The sequence below is a fragment of the Dendrobates tinctorius genome, unplaced genomic scaffold (assembly GCF_039654945.1).
Source record: "Dendrobates tinctorius isolate UK_male_01 unplaced genomic scaffold, ASM3965494v1 ptg000085l, whole genome shotgun sequence".
NCBI lineage: Eukaryota > Metazoa > Chordata > Amphibia > Anura > Dendrobatidae > Dendrobates > Dendrobates tinctorius.
This window is the reverse complement of record NW_027361753.1, coordinates 3,362,741-3,386,856: the sequence shown is the minus strand read 5'-3', so window position 1 is coordinate 3,386,856 and position 24,116 is coordinate 3,362,741. Positions and strand designations below refer to the sequence as shown.

General features: G+C 47.8%; 1 protein-coding gene and 1 long non-coding RNA gene across 2 annotated transcripts in view; both read left to right on the top strand.

Annotated features, from left to right (window-relative positions):
- The window catches only part of LOC141097550 (acyl-coenzyme A amino acid N-acyltransferase 1-like), a 100,886-nt gene that overhangs the window by 57,291 nt on the left and 19,479 nt on the right, over nucleotides 1-24,116 (top strand). The gene's annotated exons all lie outside the window — the stretch shown is intronic.
- On the top strand, nucleotides 15,962-24,087 carry LOC141097551 (uncharacterized). The gene is made up of 2 exons (XR_012233995.1): nucleotides 15,962-19,890; nucleotides 22,878-24,087. It is a non-coding gene; the product is annotated as an uncharacterized lncRNA (long non-coding RNA).

Below are 24,116 nucleotides of genomic sequence, written 5' to 3'. Positions count from 1 at the left end.
TCTCCCGCGCAGCAGTTGCCAGTCACAGTAATGCCGCACCCTTCTTGGTTGCGGGCGGCATTACTATGATTTTCTGGCCGCCCAGCGTCATAGGCTATGAGTCATCATAGCCTGGCTCTATGTAAGCCCTGCCGCCGCCATTTTCTGCACATTGCATGCAGAACACAGCTAGTGTAGGGAGAGTGTGAGCAGCTGCTAAGGAGAGTTGTGTTTTTTGGTTCAAATCAGCCAGAAATCCTCTGTGAAACCCAAAAGCTCTTTTCAGAGCTGAAAGTATAAGGTCAGGGTGGGACTGAGCAGTGGCCGTTTTCCCAGCTTTTTCTTAGGTCACATTTACCCCTGCAGGGCAGGTTTTTTGTGCAGTTGATGAGTTCACCAGTGCTTTCTTTCTTTCTCACGATGTACCAAACTGTAGATTTTGCCACTCCTAATGTTGTAGCAGTTTCTCGAATGGTTTTTTTCTGTTTTTGCAGCTTAAGGATGGCTTGTTTCACCTGCATGGAGAGCTCCTTTGACTGCATGTTTCCTTTACAGCAAAACCTTTCAAATGCAAGCACCACACCTCAAATCAACTCCAGGCCTTTTCATTTGCTTAATTGAGAATGACATAACAAAGGGATTGCCCACACCTGTCCATGAAATAGCCTTGGAGTCAATTGTCCAATTACTTTTGGTCCCTTTAAAAACAGGGTGGCACATGTTAAGGAGCTGAAACTCCTAAACCCTTCATCCAATTTTAATGTGGATACCCTCAAATGAAAGCTGAAAGTCTGAACTTCAACTGCATCTGAATTCTTTTGTTTAAAACTCATTGTGGTAATGTCTAGAACCAAAATTAGAAAAATGTTGTCTCTATCCAAATATATATGGACCTAACTGTAGTTCATCACCTAGTCAGGAATCACAGGAAACATTTGACCCCGACATTGGTCACTCCGAGGATCTGTTTGATCCATTTCCTTGCATTGCCTCTGGGCTCTCACCACGCGACATTGAAGCGGAACGTAAGGGGGTATTGTCTGTTGAAGATGGCCAAATATTTGAAATCCCACGTCCAGAAGAAAGCCACTTTCATCCCCGTGATATACCGGGTGAAGAGGTGGAAGCTGATGGTGAAGACACACAGTTGCCATCTGGCCAGTCGCCAATATCAACACGGAAGGAGGATGACATGAATGACGAGGTGGTCAATGATGAGACCACCGATCCGACCTGGGCAGCACAGAGGATGAAGGTGGATAAGTAGCACCAACAAAGGCACCAAGGGCTACTGGTTTGAGCAGAGTGCGAACTGTGTCAACTGTTGCCAAGAGCAATCCCTCTGTGCCCCAATTCAAGGCAAGGGTGTGTAGCACCCCTGATTTAGATGAAGGAATTGAGGGTAAACTGATTAAATTTGCTGATGACACAAAGCTAGGAGGGATAGCTAATACTAGAGAGGAGAGAGAGAGGATTCAAAAAGATTTAAATAAACTGGAGAAGTGGGCAGCAACTAACAGAATGGTTTTTAACAGGGAGAAATGCAAAGTACTACATCTGGGCAATAAAAATGAAAAAAGCATATATAGAATGGGAGGAATAGGGCTAAGTGACAGCACATGTGAAAAAGACTTGAGTATACTAATAGATCACAGACTGAATATGAGTCAACAGTGTGATGCAGCAGCAAAAAAGGCAAATGCAATTCTAGGATGTATTAACAGAAGCATACAGTCTAGATCACGTGAAGTCATTATTTCCCTCTACTCCTCTTTGGTCAGACCTCATCTGGAATATTGTGTCCAGTTTTGGGCACCACATTTTAAAAAAGACATCAACAAACTGGAGCAAGTTCAGAAAAGAGCGACCAGAATGGTGACCGGTCTGCAAACCCTGTCTTATGAGGAAAGGTTGCAGGATTTGGGAATGTTTAGTTTGCAAAAGAGAAGACTGAGAGGAGACTTAATAGCTGTCTACAAATATCTAATGGGCTGTCACATTGTAGAAGGATCAACTTTATTCTCATTTGCACAAGGAAAGACTAGAAGCAATGGGATGAAACTGAATGGGAAGAGACACAGATTAGATATTAGAAAAAACTTTTTGACAGAGTGATCAATGAGTGGAACAGGCTGCCACGAGAAGTGGTGAGTTCTCCTTCAATGGAAGTCTTCAAACAGAGGCTGGACAGACATCTGACTGGGATGATTTAGCGAATCCTGCTTTGAGCAGGGGGTTGGACCAGATGGCCCAGGAGGTCCCTTCCAACTCTATGATTCTATGATTCTATGAGGATTCAGTTGCCACAAAGGTACTGCATCTCCTCCTGAGGTGTGGTACCCCACCATCCAGGTAGGTTGGGGGCTCCTGACCACGCTCCAACACTCGCATCCCACACAACACAGTAGTTCAGCAAAGCCACATTGCGGCTCCCTGCTTGGAGTATAGCAGAGCACCTTTGGTGGCTCCCTGTTTGGAACACGAAATGTGCTGGGAGGCGGGTGGAGTTTAGAATACATAAAAGAGTGGGAAGGTTTAGGATTCCAGGTCAGTCAGTCGGGCAGTTCAGAGAAGAGAGAGAGGAGAGAAGATCCCTGGGAGAGGGATGGAGGAAGGGGGTGCTGCAGCAGATCTCAGTGACCTGGGTCTGCTGGCATGGGAAAGGAAAGAAAGAGAAAGACAATGAACAGAAACCTGATCTTCCATAAGAAGGAAACACTAGTACGGAACGTAGGAGTAAAAGGGAACAGAGGACGTGGGTTAGATGAAGAACCCTGCCTAGAAGCTCTAAGCGCAAGGCCGGGGCCCGGTCCCCAAGGTTGTATAGACACTAATGGTTCTGCAGCAGACACCAGTGAAGTAGTGGGCTGTAAATGCACTACTCCCATCTCAGACTTGGGGCACAACAGCAACTTGGATAGTGAGCCGGGACTTAGGAGTAAGGAGTCCCCGAAGCAGGCTACAGCTGTCTGCCATACAAATATAATTCTTGGGAACATCTGTCAGGAGGAATTCCAGTGTAACTCAGTACTAGGAGTACTTCACACTTAAAGACGCTATAGAGGAGACGTTCAAAAAGGCACATGTTGGCGGAGTGTTGGAAGGGAGCATCCTATCTTGCCTGGGGGTTGACTGAGTCCCTGACCCGTAGGACACAGCACGGAGGCAGGCACCGGTGTGTACTACAGACCATGAGTAAAGCTTTGGAACTACAAGCCCTGGTGTCCTCCATTCATTCCTGCGCCAACACACCTGGTACCGCTACATCTGGGTACCAGCTCCTACACTGCCTGCGCCTCTCCTCTACCCCTGCACCTACACTGCCCAGGGACTACAGCTCCACCTTTGGGGAGCTTCACCATCTTGGCTGCAACACACCACCCGTCCCAGAGGATCTGCATGCAGCGTCGGCTTAACATCTCACTTGCCGAACACCACAGGTGGCGTCACAAACTATTGATTCAAACCATTACATTCCCCCATTACTTGGGCGCCCAGGGCCATGGACTGGGTCACCGCCACTGTGACACATCCCGCTGACACTGGCCCGATATCGAGTACCCCATAGCCCTGGGAGAGCGACCCAGGTGCGTTCAGCCGCTGTCTGGAAATTTTTTTCCGATAGTCCTTCTGAACCAAATGTTGTCATCTGTAGCATCTGCCATAGGAAGCTGAGCTGAGGCCAGGGCAAAGGCAACCAAAGCACCACCAGTATGCGGAAACACATGGCAGCCAAGCACCCTAGTCGGTGGGCTGAACAACAGGGTACCAAATCAGTGTCTGCGACTGCGGGTCAAACCACTGCTATGTCGCCTGTGATACGTCCTTTCCAATCTGCTGGGCAGGAATCAGGTGATCATCATACCTCTTGCTCACAAACTGCGGTTGCACAGACACAGGCCACAACAAGTTCATCCACTTGTTTGTCCCAGGAAAGCGTCCAATTGTCCGTGCCCCAGATGTATGAAAGGACGCGTAAATACCAAGCAACACACCCACAAGCACAAATGCTGAATGCGCACATTGCCAAGTTGCTAGCCATGGAGATGTTGCCTTTTAGGCTGCTCCGTACGAGGTGTACAGAGCAGAGCCGCACGTGTACGAGGTGTACGGAGCAGAGCTGCACGTGTACGAGGTGTACGGGGTGGAACCATGTGTGTGTACGAGGTGTACGGAGCAGAGCCGTGTGTGTACGAGGTGTATGGAGCAGAGCCACGAGTGTGTGAGGTGTACGGAGCTGAGCCGTGTGTGTGCGAGGTGTAAGGAGCGGAGCTGTGTGTACGAGGTGTAAGGAGCAGAGCCGCGTGTGTACGAGGTGTAAGGAGCAGAGCCGCGTGTGTACGAGGTGTAAGGAGCAGAGCCGCGTGTGTACGAGGTGTAAGGAGCAGAGCCGCGTGTGTATGAGGTGTAAGGAGCAGAGCCGCGTGTGTATGAGGTGTAAGGAGTAGAGCCGCGTGTATACGAGGTGTAAGGAGCAGAGCCGCATGTGTACGAGGACCGAGGTGCACGGAGCAGAGCCGCACGTGTACGAGGACCGAGGTGTACGGAGCAGAGCCGCATGTGTACGAGGTGTACGGAGCAGAGCCGCACGTGTACGAGGTGTACGAAGCAGAGCCGCACGTGTACGAGGTGTACGAAGCAGAGCCGCACGTGTAAGAGGTGTACGGAGCGGAGCCATGTGTGTGTGTGTACGAGGTGTACTGAGCAGAGCCGTGTGTGTGAGGTGTACAGAGCGGAGCCACGTGTGTACGAGGTGTACGGAACGGAGCCGCGTGTGTACGAGGTGTACGGAGCGGAGCAGCGTGAGTACGAGGTGTACGGAGCGGAGCCGCGTGTGTACGAGGTGTACGGAGCGGAGCCGCGTGTGTACGAGGTGTACGGAGCGGAGCCGCATGTGTACGAGGTGTACGGAGCGGAGCCGCGTGTTTACGAGGTGTAAGGACCGGAGCCGCGTGTGTACGAGGTGTACAGAGCGGAGCCGTGTGTGTGTACAAGGTGTACGGAGCGGAGCCGTGTGTGGGAGGTGCACGGAGCAGAGCTGCACGTGTACGAGGTGTACGCTGTAGAGATGTGTATGGAGTGGAGCTGTGTGCGTGTACGAGGTGTACGGAGCAGAGATGTGTACGGAGTGGAGCTGTGTGTGTACACAGAGCAGAGCCGTGTGTGTGTGAGGTGTACGGAGCAGAGCCGCGAGTGTGTGGGGTGTGCGGAGCTGTGTGTGTGTGCGAGGTGTACGGAGCGGGGCCACGTGTGTGCGAGGTGTACGGAGCAGAGATGTGTTCGGAGAAGAGCCATGTGTGTGTACGGAGTGGAGCCGTGTGTGTACATGGAGTGGAGCCATGTGTACGGAGTGGAGCAGCGCGTGTGCGAGGTGTATGGAGCGGAGAAGTGCATGTGCGAGGTGTACAGAGCAGAGCAGCGCATGTGCAAGGTGTACAGAGTGGAGCCGCACGTGTACGGAGCAGAGCTGCATGTGTACGGAGCAGAGTCGCGTGTGTGTGAGGTGTATGGAGCGGAACCCCGTGTGTACGAGGTGTATGGAGCAAAGCCGCATGTGTACAAGGTTTACGGAGTGGAGCCATTTGTGTACAAGGTTTACAGAGCGTGACCACGTGTGTACAAGGTGTACGGAGCAGAGCCGCACGTGTACAAGGTTTACGAGGTTTACGGAGTGGAGCCATGTGTGTACTGAGTGGAGCCATGTGTGTGCGAGGTGTACAGAACGGAGCCGTGTGTGTATGAGGCATAAAGAGCAGAACCGTGTTTGTATGATGTATGCGGAGCCATACGTGTACAAGGTGTATGGTGGGGAGCATTCATACCTCTCAGCGGGACAGTCCCGATTTTGAGAGCTTCTGCCCCACTGCCCTGGCTGGGAGCTTACTTTTCCCGCGGACACAGGAGTACACGGCGGAGCCCCGAGGAGCACTTTAAAATTCGCACGTGACGTTCCACCGGAAGTGACGTGCTAGAAGCTGACTGAAAATGAGGTAATTTCGGGAGGAGATTGTGACGGAACGATGGAGGCACTTCAGGGAATGCTTCAAATCCATCACCGTATCCTCCCCCAACAGCGCGGACAGCAGGATCGCCGTGGACTCGGGATGCCGGCCGTGTGAGCGGATCATGATATGTCCTGCATCGGGAGGCTCAGGTGGGCACTACAGTGGAAGCCGGGCTGCTGTAGTATCTTTATAGAATCTTTCTTTTTCTCTGTTTCTTTCCTTCTTCTTTCTTTCTTTCTTTTTCTTTCTTTCTTTCTCTGTTACTTCTTTCTTTCCCCTCTTTCTTTCTCTCTCTGTTCTTTCTTTCTTTCTTTGTTTTCTTTTTCTCTCTGTTCTTTCTTTCTTTTCCTCAGTGCAAGTCAGTGTGCCCACAGTACCAGTCGAATAAGAGGAGTAGGAAACTAGGTGGCACTGGTCACATTGAGCCTCTTATACTTTTTACTGGTGTATAATCATATGCCCTGAGCACCCCCCATAAAGTGGGCCAGCGCCAGACAACAGGGTACAAACAAATCACTATTACTAACAGTCCAAGTGGACAATTATATAGGTAAAGTTAATGATGTCCCTGTGCCAAGCACTGCGGAGGATCAGAATACACTGAGGAGACCAGAACAGCAGGGTTTGGGTAGAAGAATTATATGGGGCCCATTACACTGTATGACATAATATATGGTGCTCATTATGCTGTATGAAGTAATATATGGTGCCCATTATACTGTATGAAGTAATATATGGTGCCCATTATACTGTATGAAGTAATATATGGGGTCCATTATGCTGTATGAAATATTTAGGGCCCATTATACTGTATGAAGTAATATATGGTGCCCATTATACTGTAAGCAGTAATATATGGTGCTCATAATACTGTATGAAGTAATATAAGGGGCCCATTAAACTGTATGAAGTATTATATGGGGTCCATTATACTGTAAGAAGTAATATATGGGGCCCATTATGCTGTATGAAATAATATTTGGGGTCCATTATTCTGTATACAGTAATATATGGGGCTCATTATACTGTATGAAGTAATATATGGTGCCCATTATACTGTATGAAGTAATATATGGGGCCCATTATGCTATATGAAGTCATATTTGGGGCCTATTATACTGTATGCAGTAATATATGGGGCCTATTATACTGTATTAAGTAATATATGGGGCCCATTATACTGTATGAAGTAATATATGGGGCCCATTATACTGGATGAAGTAATATATGGGGCCTATTATACTGTATGAAGTCATATATTTGGCCCATTATACTGTTTTAAGTAATATATGGTGCCTATTATGCTGTATGAAGTAATATATGGGGCCCATTATACTGGATGAAGTAATATATTGTGCCCATTATACTGTATGAAGTCATATATGGGGCCCATTATACTGTATTAAGTAATATATGGTGCCTATTATGCTGTATGAAGTAATATATGGGGCCCATTATACTGTATGAAGTAATATATTGGGCCCATTATACTGTATGAAGTCATATATGGGGCCCAATATACTGTATGCAGTAATATATGGGGCACATAATACTGTGTGGAGCATTATGTGGGGATAGGGGATGACTTTCTGCTTGTTGTGGATCAGACCGCTGGGACCCCCATGATCCTGGGAAATGTAGCTTTGAAGAGCACCATGTAAATGGAGCTGTGATCAGTCATACGCACTGTGGTGCCATTCACATGTGGCTCTTCAAATAACTCCTTAAAGAGAGTGATGAGGGGACGACAAAGTATAGCAAAAATTCACTGATCGGGGTGATGAGTGCTATAGTTTGTGGGCTGGTGGGATTTGTGTGGCAGGGCTACATTTTTGTCCCAGTCCGGCCCTGTGCCAGGCCTACCATTGCCATTATTGACCCTTGTTCTAGATACCTACGTGTTAGGCCTCTTTCACACTTCCGTTTTTGACCATCAGTCAAAATTCGCCAGGTTTTGAAAAAAATGGATCCGCCATTGAGTTGCATTACTGGCGGATCTTGACGGATGGCCATCTGTTGGATCCGTTTTTTGCGGATCCGCCAAATATTTTGCGTCCGCCGGCATGCCTGGACGGACCCTGCAACGTTTTTTTGTTGTAGGATCCACCTTTTACAGTGCGCATGCCCGGAGAAAGGAAGTCAGGGAGAAAATTAAACCTGAAATCCTTTCTGGCGGACAAAAAAAATTCTCTCTTTCTCTCTCTCTCTTGTGAAAGAGGCCTTACATGTTGTTCTTGTATGTGCGTGTCATGGCGCTGACATTCTTGTGTTTGGACACCTTTTTTTTCTATTTATCTAAATCAAAATGTCCACTATTGTACTCAGTTTTACAGGATAGATATGAAAATTTACTTTGTGTGCAGGGGGAGGGGGGCCTCATTTTGCTGTTCGCCTCAGGCAGCAGATAGGCTAGGTTCACCCCTGCATAGACTCATTTGCGACATGCCAATGCGGTGGAACTCAACATATCATATGTTGGCAAGGGTAAGTGAGCAGCAGAGGGCACTTTCTGAATACCAGCTTAAACATGCCCGTCACACTGAGACTCAGCCAAGACACATAACAACTGTTGAATGGGTGTGAATCGCTGGTATTTGTGAGGTGCTTGATAACTTTGAGTACTGCACCAAGCTTGTGAGCGGTGATCTGGCTATTATCAGCGTAACCATCTCTATGCTATGTCTGCTGAAAAAATTGCTGCAGAATCAAAAAATGGAATCTTTGCATGCCCAGCAGCTGGGTATGGAGCAAGATTTCACAATGGGTGATCCTACCCACCCAGCCAATATCATCAGGTAACATTGGTGCATGCAGATGATGGTATAAATGAGGAGAGAGAGGACTTTTTCAGTGGTACTGAGGGGACACCTCATGCTACAGAGGGGAATCCCAACCCCAGCTTCATGTCTGTCCAGCATGGGTGAGCTGAAGAGGAGGAGGTGGAGGAGGAGAGTCAGTGTGAAGAGAGGATGGGTATTGTTCCTCCTTCAGGGGTCACAGAACATTTGCCTCTTTGCAGCTTGGCACACATGGCACACTTCATATCTGACTGTCTGTGCCAAGACCCTAGCGTAATCCACATTTTCAATGGCAACTTCTACTGGTTGGCCACCTTTCTAGACCCACGGTACAAGGACAAATTTCCTTCACTACTGTTGCAGTCACCAAGGTGTTTCACAATGAAATCCTTCAAGAAGGCTGTTGTCGATCATTTGATGGCAACAGTACCCTCAGACACCACTGCTAGCAGAGATACCAGCTCTGTGCAACAGCATGCATTAATGGGGAGAGATACACCAAGCAGGTCCAAAAGAGGTGGTGGTAAAATGTCCACAAACTGGGCTATCTTCAATAAACTGGCTCATCACCAAGGACTAGCTGGAACAGTAGCAATGTCAAGGAGGGACAATTTGAATAAGATGGTCAATGACTATCTAAGTGACCATACTTGTGTCCTCCCTGATGCTTCTGTACCATTTTAGTTACTGGGTATCCAAGCTGCATAGTTGGCCCGACCTCTCCTTCTATGCCTTGGAGGTGCTGGCCTGCCCTGCTGCTAGTGTGATGTCAGAGTGTGTTTTCAGTGCCGCTGGGACAATCATCACAGATACACGCACACGGTTGACAACAGAGAATGCAGACAGGCTGACTCTGATAAAATTTAACAAGGACTGGATTTCGCAATAGTATTTAAGCCCTCCAGATGACAGTATCCCAACCTAAAGTCACTCAGCACGATTTTTTTTCAAATTGGTGATCACATACTTCCCTTCCCATACAAGCCCCTTTTCTTCTTCTTACACATGTTTTCAAAACCTGCTTCTGACACATGAACCTCATGGTCAATAAGCTAAAATCAATGTTACGCTAATTAATATTTCCCGTCGGAGGCACTTGTGATGAGAGTGAGACCCTTCTTCCTTCATCAACCATGATACATGCCCCTTGGGCTAATTTTTGGAGACACTATTGCTATGCCTGGACACTGGGCACGGCAACCTCTATGCTAGTAGTCTTAGCTCCATCATAATTGTTTGGCCTTTCAGACCTGTCTTGCTTCCTTCATCAACTATGATACAGCCCCTTGGGCTAATTTTTGGAGACACTATGGCTATGCCTGGACACTGGGCACAGCCACCTCTATGCTAGTAGTCCTGGCTTTATCATAATTGTTTGGCCCTTCAGACCTGCCTTGCTTCCTTCATCAACCATGATACAGCCCCTAGGGCTAATGTTTTGAAGACACTATATCTTTGCCTACACATTGGGCAGTGGCACAACAAGGACAGTAGTCCAAGCTTTATAATTGTGAATCACTTGTGATGATGATGATGGGTGGCTTCTTCCTGCGTTAACCATAACACAGCCCCTAGGGCAGATTGCTCTCCTTATACGACTTACACACTTAGCTGTCAGAAGATCGCCTCCATCATCAGTCACTCTTATGGCACTTCTGATATATCACTAGCACTGCATAAGAAGCGTACGAGTCCCGCTCTTCCGGCAAAAAAACACAGGACTTCAAATAGGTTTGTACATTCTAGTGAAGCAGTGGTTTAAAAACAATCGTGCAGCCCCTGACCAGGTGCCCCCATGTTCTATACATTTGTTTACAGCATACATTTTTTAAAATTTACACATTTTTTAGCCTTTTCCTCAGCCCCCAGACCGCTTTGTAGGGTCCAGCAGACAATTACTCGCAGTTTCCATTGACTTTCATTGGACTTGCTATTCGTACCAAATACCCGAGTATTAGGGTATACTCGGTACGAGTATAGTGAGTCCGAATACTTCAGTACTCACTCATCCCTAGTAACCACAGGTCCGCGGAATGCAGTGACGAGACGGGAGACGGGATGAACTAAAGATGTAACTTTTATATATATAGATGCCTATAGGGGCTATCTTGAGCAACCAAACAAGCTAACAATAGTTATCCTCTCAGGGAATGAAACAAGAAAACACCAGTAACACGAACACGACTAACCCGGCAAAGACCGGTAACAATAGGGCCACGGTATGGCCGACTACAGGTCCAGGGTTTTTAACTACGACTAGGGATGGGCGAATCCTGAAATATTCGGAATCGCTAGGCTGTAACGAGTCCGACTTGGAAACTCGCTATTCGTTGCAAGTCTAGCGAGTCCAATGTTAATGAATGGGGATGCGAGTTTTGCAGCGATTCCTGTGCTGGGGAGGAGGAGAATGGGGATGCAGATTTTTTTTTTTGCAGAGTTTCTTAGTGATTTTGTGTCAGCAGCTGGACACAAAATCGCTAAGAAACTAGGATTGCTTGTATTAAACTGTTAAAAAACTAGCTAGGAGTTCTCTCTCTCTGTTTTGCAGCGATTCCTGTGCTGGGGAGGAGGAGAATGGGGATGCGAGGAGAGAGAGAGAGAGAGAGAGAGAACGAACTCCTAGCTAGTTTTTTCACAGTTTAATACAAGCAGTCCTAGTTTCTTAGCGATTTTGTGTCCAGCTAGGACACACAAAACTAGCTAGGAGTTCTCTCTCTCTCTCCCCTCCAGCACAGGAATCGCTGCAAAACTCGCATCCCCATTCTCCTCCTCCCCAGCACAGGAATCCCCCAGCACAGGAATCGCTGCAAAACAGAGAGAGAGAACTCCTAGCTAGTTTTTTCACAGTTTAATACAAGCAATCCTAGTTTCTTAGCGATTTTGTGTCCAGCTGCTGACACAAAATCGCTAAGAAACTCTGCAAAAACTAGGATTGCCATTCATTTGCATTGGGCTCGTTACTGTGCGAGTAATCGCTTGGAAACTCGCAGAGTACCGACTCCTGCGAGTCCCCTACTACTCGCAGAGTAACGAGTCCTAACGAGTAGATTCGCCCATCCCTAACTACGACGTGTCACTTATCCACTCTGGCATCCGTAGCGTGGTGTTCGGTGATGCTTTGGTGTCTCAGCCGCTGGGCACAGCCAACGAGGATCTGGCGGATACTTCAGGCATTCCTACGCCCAGGCAAGGTGGGGGCACAGCACGCCCCTGAAGAGTTCCTCCATGTGGCACCTTCCGTTGGAGGCGATATGGCGCTGCACGGGGACCGGGAGGTGTAGTCCGCAGCCACAGGCTGGGGACGGGCAGCGGCGGCCGCCGGTAGTGGCGAACAGACCGTAATCGCAGGGGCCGCGGGCTGGAGTAAAGCGACTAATCCCGTGGGCGGCAGTGAACAGGCCGCAGCCGCGGGCAGGAGTGGAGTGACGGTACCCGCGGGTGGCAGCGGACAGGCCGCAGCAGCGGGCTGGAGTGAAGCAGTGGCGGCCGCTGGGAGCGTGGGTGGATGGACGGTGTCTCTCTCCTGGACGGCTTGGTGCCATCTCTCATCTGCTTGCGGTGAGTCTCCCTGCAGTCTCTCCGATCACTGCTCTTTCCTCCTTTCTCTGGCTCTTGCTCTTGCTCTCTGGCGCTTCCTAGCTTCCTTCCTCCTTCTCTCTTGCTCTGTCGACTCCCTGCTCCTGGCGTCCTCAGCCCTTTTTACACTGGCTCCTCCCCCAAACTTTCTGGAACTCTGTGTACCGTCCCCTAATTCTGTCCCCCAGAAACAGTCCCCCTAGGAAACTTGGTGACAGCCCCCTTGGTTCCGGCCCGGGCACACAGCGGGGACTGCCCCTCCTACAAGTGCATACTCCTGTGACAATTTCTTTCTGGTTGGGATAGGACCACACGGATTTCACAACGGGTACGTACCTCCCACTTTTCTCACTTTCAACAACATTTTGCAATTTGGAGCGTAATGACCTAGGCTCTGGCCTACCAGGTCGCCGCAAGCTTCCCTCCTTCGTTTTGGGGTAGTGTGGTACTCAGGATCTGATCCATGGACCACTGTCTGTTTCAACTCCACACACTTTATTGTCCCTTCAGTTTAAATCAGTCATGGTCGGCATTTTCTTACTCCAGTACCCGGGACCTGTTTAACATTCTCTTATTTTTTCTACATTTTAAACCAACTATACATAGTTTCATCCATACTACGTTTAATACTAACACTTTAAACTTTCTTTACTTTCAACATTTTTCAGCAAAGCGTAACATTGGCGCTCCCCCTTCCTTTGAGGAAAGCACCTCCCATTCATCCCCGCTGTATCAGGAGTGGGAATATTTTACCCAAAGAGGACGTAGAACTGTCCCCAGGCTGTGCAATGGCGTACAGCAGTCCTGGTAGTCCGTTTTTTTCGGTGATGCTCCGAGCCATCTCCTGACTGCCGATGTTCCGCCAATCAGCAGGGAGCTCCACAGCCGTGAAGTCCCCGGGATGCTTCAGCTGCCCTGGGCCCAGAGTGTCCTTGATGCCCGGGACCCAGGAGTCCTCCTCTCCCTAACGGGGGCTCATATCCCTTGGGGTAGGCGATGACCGCCACGGCATAACCGCAGGGAAAGTATTCCTTGTAGTAGGAGACCCGGTCTAGCATCCGCAGGGCCCACCCGTGCTTGATGGAGGCCACGTTTAAATACACCTTGTGGCCAGTCTCTGCATCCCGAATAAACATGTAGCCCTTCTCTGTGTTGGTAAATATGAGCTGCCCGGTAGATCAAGGAACTGACATGGCTGCTTCCCCCTTTTCGTGCAGCAGCGCCCAGATCTCCCGCTCTTTGGCCTTCTTCTGTGTGATGACATCAGTGACCCAGACAGAAGGCCAGGTATAGGCGCAGAGTCTGACGAGTAGGCTGTGGCCAGAGCGGGGCATAGGCGGCCGCCGGCGTCGGCGGGCCAGCCGCAGCCGGAGCAGGGTGTTGGGCAGGAGCAGTCACAGGTCTCAGTGAGTAGGCCACGACTGGAGCCAGAAGCGGGGCAGAGGCTGCCGCAGATACCGCCGGGTAGGCCGCAACCGGGACCATGAGTGGAGAAGAGGCAGCCGCAGGCATCGGTGAGCAGGCCGCGACCGGAGCCAAGGACGGGGCAGAGGCAGGCGCGGGCATCGGTGAGTGAGCCGCAGAGCCTAACAAGTAGGCTGCGGCCGGCACCGAGAGTGGATTAGAAGCAGCTGCGGAGTAGGCCACAGCCGGAACCAAGGTGGCTGCAGGCATCGGCGAGTAGGCCGCAGCTGAGGATGGAGCGGCCACAGGTGTTGGCGGGTAGGCCACAGAGCCTGGCGGCCCGGCCACCGCAGAGGTCTGGAGAGGGGCCAACGTGGCCGCAGGCCTCGATGGATAGGCTGCGGCCGGAAGGTGGAGCACGGCAGGAGTGGCCGCGGGTCTGTTCCGCGTCGGCGACATTGGATGGGGTGGGGCAGCTCGGGATCGCTGACGGGAGCGTCGCTCGGCCCTGCGGGGGCTGTGAAGTCATCCGGAGTCAGGGTCACTGGAGAGTGGGAGGTCGAGCGGGGAGGCCGAGGGCCGGAGTCGGGGCCCTGGGGCCTGTCTTGTACATGGGGCATGGGGGCAAGACCTGCCTGCGGTGCCGCCGGCTGGACCGGGGGAATGCTCACCTTCCCTGGTGCCGCAGCTTCCGACAGGCCATCCTGCATCTCCTCCAGCAGCCGATGTTCTGCAGTCTCCAGGCCTGATGATTCCGCGGGGAGACTCTGTAGTAATTCTTCCAGTGGCCGTTCCAGCAGGGTCTGGGGTCGTTCCTCTTCCCTGGTAGGTGTCCGGGGTACCAGTAATGGCTCCCAGGGGCAGGTCTCTCGACGGGCCTCGATCTCCTGATGCCACCTCCATTCCAGGCATTTGAGGCCATGGCAGCTGCAGCGTTGCATCTCGTCTGATGTCCAGAAGCTCAATGGTGCCAAGCAGCTGCTCCCAGCCTCTCCACCAGGGCCACTCCTGTTCTTGGGTGGGGCATTGGTCGGCCCTTCCCCCCATCTTTCATGGTCCAGTGAGAGGGGGCGGCTGTCACTGGATGCACACCGCTTCCCCCGGGGGCGGGTTCGGCATAGCCCCTGATGGTCCAATCTAGCAGCAAACTCCTGCAATTCTTTCAGGCGCTTGTATGCCACAGCCATCTTGCAAAGTCCTTTTCCGCTCCGGATCCATCTGATAAAAGCCAATAATCCTGAACACAGTCCAATTTTGTAATCCACAAGGTTAAATCTTCAACCCGTTCAGCTTGGGTCCCATGGGTCTTCGGTGCTGGCTTACCGCTGAGGTTGGTATATTGGCAGCGATGATCCTGCCAACTACGCCAAATGTAGGTACGTGGGCCGACTGGGGGGTGGTCCCTCTTCACCGCAACAGACTTGAGACAGAGACTGATGTGCATTCAACAGGTCCTCTTTATTGGCTGACAACCACAGCACCACACAGCAGCTGCTCGACAACTTTTACGCACAGGCCCGGGTACCTTTCACTTTTCTCCTTTGCTTCTACAGTGACGTCCCTCACGGTTCTTTCACTGTGGCTGCCATTAGGCCCACGGCCACAGCATTTCCCCTCTCCGAGCTCGTCCGTCTGGTACCCCCGGCCTTCTCTGTCCTGCGGCTCTCCTGTCAGGGCCACCCCCCTGACCGTCTCTCTGCTCAGTCCCAACCGGAGCTTCTGATATGTCCGTCTCTCCCTCCTGTCTCCTCTTCTCCTGAGCTCCTCCTCCTGGACTGGCTTGCTTCTGGAACTCTCTGCCACTATTTATTCCCCTCCCCGGGAATTCCCCTCTAGAACTCCTGAAACTCCACCCCCCATGACTCTGTGGTTTCTCTACTGTCTCCAGCTGTCTCTCTCATTCATATACAGCAGTCCACGTCAAGCACATTGTACATTTACCTTCCCGCTGCAGACAGGTCCATAGGTCAGTCAACTTCCCTACACACTGTCGAGTAGTGGTAAGCTATTCGGAGCATGACGGCCCCCGGTCATGTTTGGCTCCCCATGTATCATGGGCTTTGCTTAACAACCGGTCAGACAAAAGAAGAGGTGGGGAAGCTTCCGAAAGAAAAAAAGGAAGGGTACGAGATTGTTTGAGGACAACAATGGCAAAATTAAGGGAGTATGTAGGGAAGTGGACTGACCTATGGACCTGTCTGCAGCGGGAAGGTAAATGTACAATGTGCTTGACGTGGACTGCTGTATATGAATGTGGGAGACAGCTGGAGACAGTAGAGGATGGTGAAGTACCGGGTTTGGTCACTAGTGGGAGACCAAAAACAGCAGGAAAAGAAGACGGTGTAGTACTGTAGTTTGGCCACAAGGTGGAAGCAGGGAGTAGTGAAGAAAGGACTTACCAGCAGCTTAAGGCTACGAAACCGCAGAGTCATGGGGGTGGAGTTACAAGAGCTCTAGAGGGGAATTCCCGGGGAGGGGAATAAATAGTGGCAGAGAATGTATAAGAAAACCATCATTAGATAACAAGGGAAATAATCCCACTGGCATCTCTAAATTGCATGTAAAAAGTACACTGAAGCAAAATGGAAGGGACCATGCAAATTCTTTTAGGATCACCACACAAAATACCAGTATATAAGACAAAATATATTTTATTGTTTACAGAGCCAAAAACACACCACACAATTAAAAACACTTAAAAAATTCAAGGGACTGAAACAAATGTAGTCCCCACAATACAATATAAGATGGTCATGGGGGCGTGGCCTAGCTCTTGCCATGTGAGGAAGCAGAAGTCTGGAGCTCCCACAGGATTTCCCTGAAAAGCAACTCAAAAGCGGACTTTGAGGTTCCAATTCACCATAGGATTATTCCCTATCTCCCCTGGAACATTTTGAGACCTAACTCGGACCCCTGGACCATTTAATCCAAAGATATTCATCACAGAAGATAATAAGATCACACTGCTGCAAGATCCCAATATGGCTGCCAGGCTGCTTTCACAGCTATAGACAAGAAGATCCCTCCTCCTCCCCTACTGTGGGTGAGTGAACATCCCTGCTCCTATTACTGAACTGAGCTCTGCCTGCACTCAGCCTTTACAGAGGATTGACCAACATCCACTAGGTGGGTGATGGGTGAAGCAGAGGGGCGACAATCTGCCCGAGTAAAGTGGGAAGAAACAGGTGCCGCTGGGACCCACTAATAGACCCACCATTAGGCCCTGATGCCAAATTGACTTGTATTTTCACGGCGTTATATAAAGCCCACTCACCCCAGCAACAGTTGCTCTCCCCCTCCCCTGGAGGAAGATATATGCAGCAGCGATCATAGCTGGAAGCTCCAAATAAGAGCATTGATTTTCAACATTTATTAGAGGCAACGCTATGCACGACACCTATCTCTGCTTTGTTAAGCACTATTTCTCTGAACAACCGCTCAGTCTTTCCATTCCTGTCATGATTTAAAGAACTAACATTATGCCCACCGGGGAGGTACATATATGAAAGTTCCATGGAGATGGGGAGACCTGGGACTCCCATGAGTCATAGGGAAGCTACTTTCTCTCTCATAAAATAATGCTCACTGCTGAATGAACCGCCAAGCTGCTGTTCGGCAATTTTTTTTTTCTTTCTTTTTTATCCATGCTATAAAGTACACTAGTGGTTAGGCCACTGAAAGGCTTGTGAGAAAAAAGGGAGTGATCCCCATCTAGTGGTGCATTTGGAAAGTGCCAGCTGAGAAATCGCTCTGATCTCTCGTCCCACTTCTCCCGAGAGATATTATATTTAACAGTCTGGATACCTGCCCACGGTTTTTAGTGGCGAAACTTACTACATCACCAGTTTTTTTTTTTCAGCAAAAACGGACCATGGTCAAGATTGGTAGATCAGCTGACACAAATGCTAATAGTGGGTCACAAACAACCAAAAAGATGAAAAATTTATCACAAAAGAAAGTGGACCTAAACAAGGGCCATCGCAGTATAAGGTCCCAGGTGATGACCCAGATTTGGAGGAATCGCAGGAGGATCCTTCTGACTTTGCAGACTCAGATAAACCTATTTCTAGAAGCTTCATTAAAAGTATTTTGTCCTCAGCCTTGGCCCCCCTTGCGAAAGATTTATCTACAATTAAAAAGGACATTCAGCAGATTGGCAGCAGAGTGGAGGAGTTGGAGGAGGCGCAGTCGAAGCTGTCCGCCTTCACTGGGGATCTTAAAACGGGCCTTCAGCAACAGGAAGATCATATCAATTCCCTCTATACTGCAATGGAAGATATTGAAAACAGGAACAGAAGAAACAATCTCAGAGTCCGGGGAGTGCCGGACTCTGAGATTGGATGTACCAGCCTGTTGTGAGTTCATTTTTCCCTTCACCAGTGAGGTCTGATGAACTCCCTCTTCTGGTGAAGGAAGGTAGTGAGGCTGATTACCAAACAGCTGAGCAGGTAGACGATGACTGGGTCACAGGAACTGATGACTGGATATAAGGCAGCCGATGCCCTGCTGCCTTGCTGGTGATTTCCTGCTGGATTCTTGGAGACCAGTCTGATTTCTGCTTCTCAAAGCTAAGTTTTGCTCTGCCTTTTGTACACTTTAGTTCTGGTTTTGTTTGCCTTGTTTTTTGGAGTTCAGCCATCCCCGGCCGGGGGTGAGCTGGATTTCATTTTTGTCTCTGATCTGTTGATCTCTGGCTCTGTCTTCAGAATATACCTGAGTGCTGATATAGTCTTTTTGAAGCCTAGCGACTTCAGGGCCTGTTTTTCCTATCAGTCTGTTGGTTCATTTTTGGATAGGGTTTTTGCGGATTGCAGACAGCAGCTTTTCTATCCTGTCCTATTTAGTTAGGTTGAGCAAATGATGGGGCCCAAGCTATCTTTCTATCTGTGTTAGTGTTTTTCATCTTGCTTCACAGTCATTATATGTTGGGGGCTACCTATTGCTTTGGGGTCTGCTCTGGGGCAGTTTAGATTTCCCCTTTCTGTCTTTAGGCTAATTAAGTTCTCCGGCTGTGATCGAGGGGTCTAGGGCACCGTAGGAACCCCCCCACGGCTACTGCTAGTTGTTGTGGATAGGTTCAGGGGTCTGCAATCCGATAGCTTCCAACTTCTCTGGTTTTCTGGACTTAGCTATTATTTTTGTTTTTTCCTCCTTCGGTGACTCATCCATAACACCAGCCATTCTTTATCAACTCTTTCTGCCCATGCTGGACACAGAAGAAGGAAAGATGTTAATTCTTGAGAGAGCACATAGGGCACTAAAACCCAAGCCTAAACAATCAGAATTCCCTAGAGATATAATTTGCAGAATTCTGGACTTCCGCATGAAAGAGAAAATTCTCAAAAAGACGAGGACACTTAGCTCATTGGAATATAAAGGCTCTACAATTTGTGTTTTCCAGGATCTGGCACCATCAACCTTGTCTAAGAGATTCTTATTGAAACCCTATATGGACGCCCTCATCAGAGACAGTTCCCTTTCAGATGGCTTTTCCCATTCGGTCTATTCATCACAGCAGACGGCAAGAGATTTACAGTTGTCATCTTCCGACATTGCCAAAGTATGTGCAGAGCTGGATATTCAATTCAACTCGACTCGCTGCCTGATCTTCGTCTCGCCCGCACTAATTTCAGTCTTCCAGATCTGTCATTGCAAGAACCCTGGAGAAGAGCGAGCAACTCTAAAGAACAAAGAAGCAGAAAAAGACAAGCAGGGAAGCAGCATTCCTCCAGCGATTGAATTAGGGACCCTTGCCTCCTAACCATCTCTGTATGGATCCTTTAAGCTGATCCACAGTGACTGCCTAGTTAACATATGTAACAAATTGAAAAATTGTCATGTTTTCTCCTTTACACTCCCTGATGGGTATTACGGTGGTATTTGTAATTTTGCTTATTACAAAGAACGTTGTTAATTTAGGGCAACAAGCCCTTTTTGTTGAATATATGCTAATGTTTTTGTCTTTTACCTTTCTCTCTTCCCCTCTTCAACCTTTCCGATGTCCATCGGCGAATCGCCTTGTCCTGAGCCCCGGCGCTCACTGACCCGACATGGCTGATCGTATGCAAGAAACGACAATAGCATCATACAACGTAAGAGGACTGAACGCACCAATTAAAAGAGCTCAGGTATTGGCACATATTAAGAAATTGGGGGCTGACATTGCACTCCTGCAGGAGACCCACTTTATACAGGAAAAAACCCCGAGTTTTGAGAAACACTACTATAATACATGGTTCCACTCGTTTTCCTCTTCCAGGAAGGGGAGGGGAGTGACAATCGCTCTTGCAAAAAATACACCATTTCAGTATATCGATATGGTTCATGACAGAGATGGTAGATATATTTTTATAAAGGGGAAGCTGGCACACAAACTGGTCACGATAGGATGTGTATATGCCCCCAACACAAAACAAGACACCTGGTTTTCCAGAATTATGAGAGAGACATGTCAATTTGTAGAGGGCGCTTTGATCCTGGGAGGTGACCTGAATGTTCCTCTTGAACCACCGTTAGACTCCTCTACTGGGAAATCTAGTGTTCCTAAGAATGCACTAACACGCATCCGAACAACCCTACATCTGAACCAACTGATTGATACTTGGAGATTTCTCCACCTCACTGTACGAGACTTCTCACATTTCTCACAAGCGCAATCGTCTTATAGTAGAATTGACTATCTCTTTGTCCCATTCCAGATGTCCTTACATCTGAAAGACTCACAAATAATTCCGAGCGTTCACTCCGACCACTCCATCTTAATAAACAAACTTATGATAGGCCATAGACCAAATAATATCCCTTGGAGACTAAACAAAACTTTAATTGCAGATGAACCCTACAGAAATAAAATAAAAAAGAAAATTCAAGAGTACTTTGAGATCAACTTGAGTGAAAATATTCAATTTTCTACTATCTGGGAGGCTCACAAGGCCGTAATAAGAGGTGAATTGATTTCTATGGCCTCCATAAGAATAAAAGCAGAAAAGAAAAAAACGACACTCTTTATAAAGAGATTCAAACACTAGAACGAGATCATAGAATGACACGGGACCCTGATGCCTTAGCTCTCTTCTCACAGAAGAGACAATCTCTTAGAGACTTACTAAACAAAGACTCAATCAAAATTTATACTAGCTGGAAACACAGGGTATTTGCTCATGGAGACAAAATGTCAAAATTTATGACAACCATGATTAAAAAGCGTAAGGCTAGGTCTCTTATATATACGGTAAAGGGGTCGGATGGAGCCAAAATTACAAACCCAGACGGGATAGCTTCAGCTATCAAGGAGTACTATTCCACCTTGTATGATTTGCGACCGGGAGAGAATGTAGAACAGATAGAAAAAAGATGAGTGAATATAAAGGAATTCCTACAATCTATAAACATCCCTGCCTTATCTGAAACACAACAACAGGAACTGACAGCCCCTTTCACAATAGAGGAACTTCAGTCTACCCTGTCAGACTGTCCTACGGGCAAGAGCCCTGGTCCAGATGGCCTCCTGGCATCCTATTATAAGACTTTTCAGGACACATTGAGTCCGTTTTTATTGAAGCTGTGCAATGGTGTACTGGGGGTTGGGCCTTTGCAGGACAGACACTGGAAGCACACATATCCTTAATACACAAAGAAGGTAGAGACCCCGAACTATGCAGTAAATACAGGCCGATCTCACTATTAAATAATGACCTAAAAATATTTGCAAAGATGTTAGCCACAAGGATAGGCCTGATCCTCGACACACTCATCTCACCTGAGCAAGTAGGTTTTGTCAGGGGTAGGGAGGGAAGAGACAACTCCCTTAGAGTACTGTACCTGATGCAGCATGCGCACAGCCACCACAAACCCCTAGTCTTAATGGGCACTGACGCAGAGAAAGCGTTTGACAGGGTGGGCTGGACATTCATGTGTGAGACTCTTGCAAGGTTTGGTTTTCCTCCCACAGTTATAGACGCCATTTTTCAAATGTATAAGTCACCGTCTGCGAAAGTAAGGGTAAACGGGGATTTTTCTCCACCCTTTGAGATCAAAAATGGCACACGTCAGGGTTGCCCCCTTTCACCAGCTTTATTTGTCCTAACCATTGAGACGTTAATTCAGAATATTAGACAGCATCCAGCAATAGGGGGTATCGAGATCTCGGACTCCTCACATGTAGTAGCAGCGTTCGCAGACGACTTTCTCTTGCTCCTATCAGACACTGAAAAAGAAATTCCGGTGGTGGTGGAGAGGTTTGAGGCATTTGGAGAGTTATCGAACTTTAAGATTAATCTAGAGAAGTCTGAGGTGATGGGGATAAATATTCGACATATTACAATCGAAAATTTGAAAGCTAAATTCCCAATAAAATGGAACTCTAAATATATTAAGTATTTAGGTATTAAATTGAGTCCTCACTGGAACTCCCTTTTCTCACTCAACTTTGTACCCCTTCTCGATGATACTCTTGAAGCCATTAAGTCGTGGAGAGCACCCTATATTTCCTGGATAGGAAGAAAAAAATCTCATCAATGGATTTATTTTACCCAAGTATAGTTATATATCCAGAATGCTACCAATTAAAGTCCCTGACACGTTTATTCAGAAGGTCCGATCTCTTTTTGGGAAGTATATATGGGGGGGGCTTAAGACCTAGAATAAGCTATAATACTCTTTCCCTACCTAAACATAAAGGGGGTATAGGATTACCGGACCCACAAAATTACCACGCAGTGGCAACTTTGTCGCTATTAATCGATTGGACGAGAGCGAGTAATCACAAACTTTGGACAGGGATTGCTAGCGAGTCACTATCAGTACCAATCTCTACTATCCTTCACTCGCCAACGGTTTTTATAAAGAAGGTTCTCTCCCCAAATGCAATAACAAAAAATTTAATCAGGACCTGGGCCAGATTCTCATTCTCACTAATGCCACTTCCATCACCCCTGATAAAAGTAGGGGACCTACCTGGCCTCTATTTAGATCGTCCTTTTCTTAAGGTCACAGACTCTCTACATAAAATAAACGAAAGTTTAAATGCTTTCATGGAGGATGGTGTGATCCTCCCTCTGCAAGATTTCCAAATGAGATTTCCACACTATCATATTAACTTTCTTCATTACAACAGGCTCAAAAACTCGATCAGAACATATTTACAATCTGGACTTCCGCACAGAGAGTTGACCGCTTTTGACAAGTTGCTGACTCAGAGAAATAAACCAAGGGGTGTGTTGGGTAAGCTTTACCAGATGCTCCTGGCCCACTCAACCTCGGTTAAACAAGCATTTATAATGAAATAGGAAAGGGACCTTGAGGTTGTATTGCAAGATTGGGAGGTTGAAAAGATATATAAACACTTGCATGGTCCTTCTGGCTGTGTGAGGGTCCAAGAAAATTCTTACAAAGTCCTTACTAGGTGGTACACCACCCCTGACACTAGAAGAAGTGGCAGCCTGATGCACCCTCTAATTGTTGGAGATGTTTCGGGGAGAGGGAATCTTATTTACACATATGGTGGCAGTGCGAAAATATTCAACCATTCTGGAGGAAAGTGCTTAAAATTGCAACAAGACTTTGTCAGCTTCCAAACCCCCCATCCTTGAAATTGATTTTTCTAAACTGGTCAAGCGATCTTGCACAAAACAAACATAAAAAATTTCTTATGTATTTGTTAGCAGCAGCCAAAATGCTTATCCCCTTACATTGGTTATCACAGGACTGTCCTACCCTGGCAGAATGGTTGCACAAGGTGAACCAAATATATTACATAGAAGAAATAATAGCCAGCACGACTTTTAAGATAGGTAAATTCAGATTGACCTGGGCGCCGTGGACACTCTTTAGAGAAACAGATGAATACTTAAAACTACTAAACCCTTAGTAAAATTTATCATATTGCCCTAAGACCAACTAATCTTAGAGCAACATTGGTTGACCATTCAGACAATAGGGCAAAACCCCCTGCCGAATGGACATCACCCCCCTGACTGGAATTCCTACTCCATCCCACCCTTAATTACTCCCCCTTCTATCCACTCTACTTCTCTACCTAACTTTTATTCTTTCTACTCAGTTAAAAGTTTGTATTTTGTTACGACTGATGTGTACATCTTTTCCAGGGATCTACATCAAAGATTTTGTCTGGGACTCATGAGTTTAAGCATTAAAACTTAGACGGATACTATCTGGTTTACTGCATAGCAACAATTATCAAGCAGTAATATATGAGATGTGAATATACGATTAGTAAGATCAAAATAGAGAAAAGTGAGAAACTAATAATGCTTGATCATATCAGTCACATGTAATGTTATTTCTCTTTGTTAAACCAATAAAAAGATGTTTAAAACTAAAACAATATAAGATG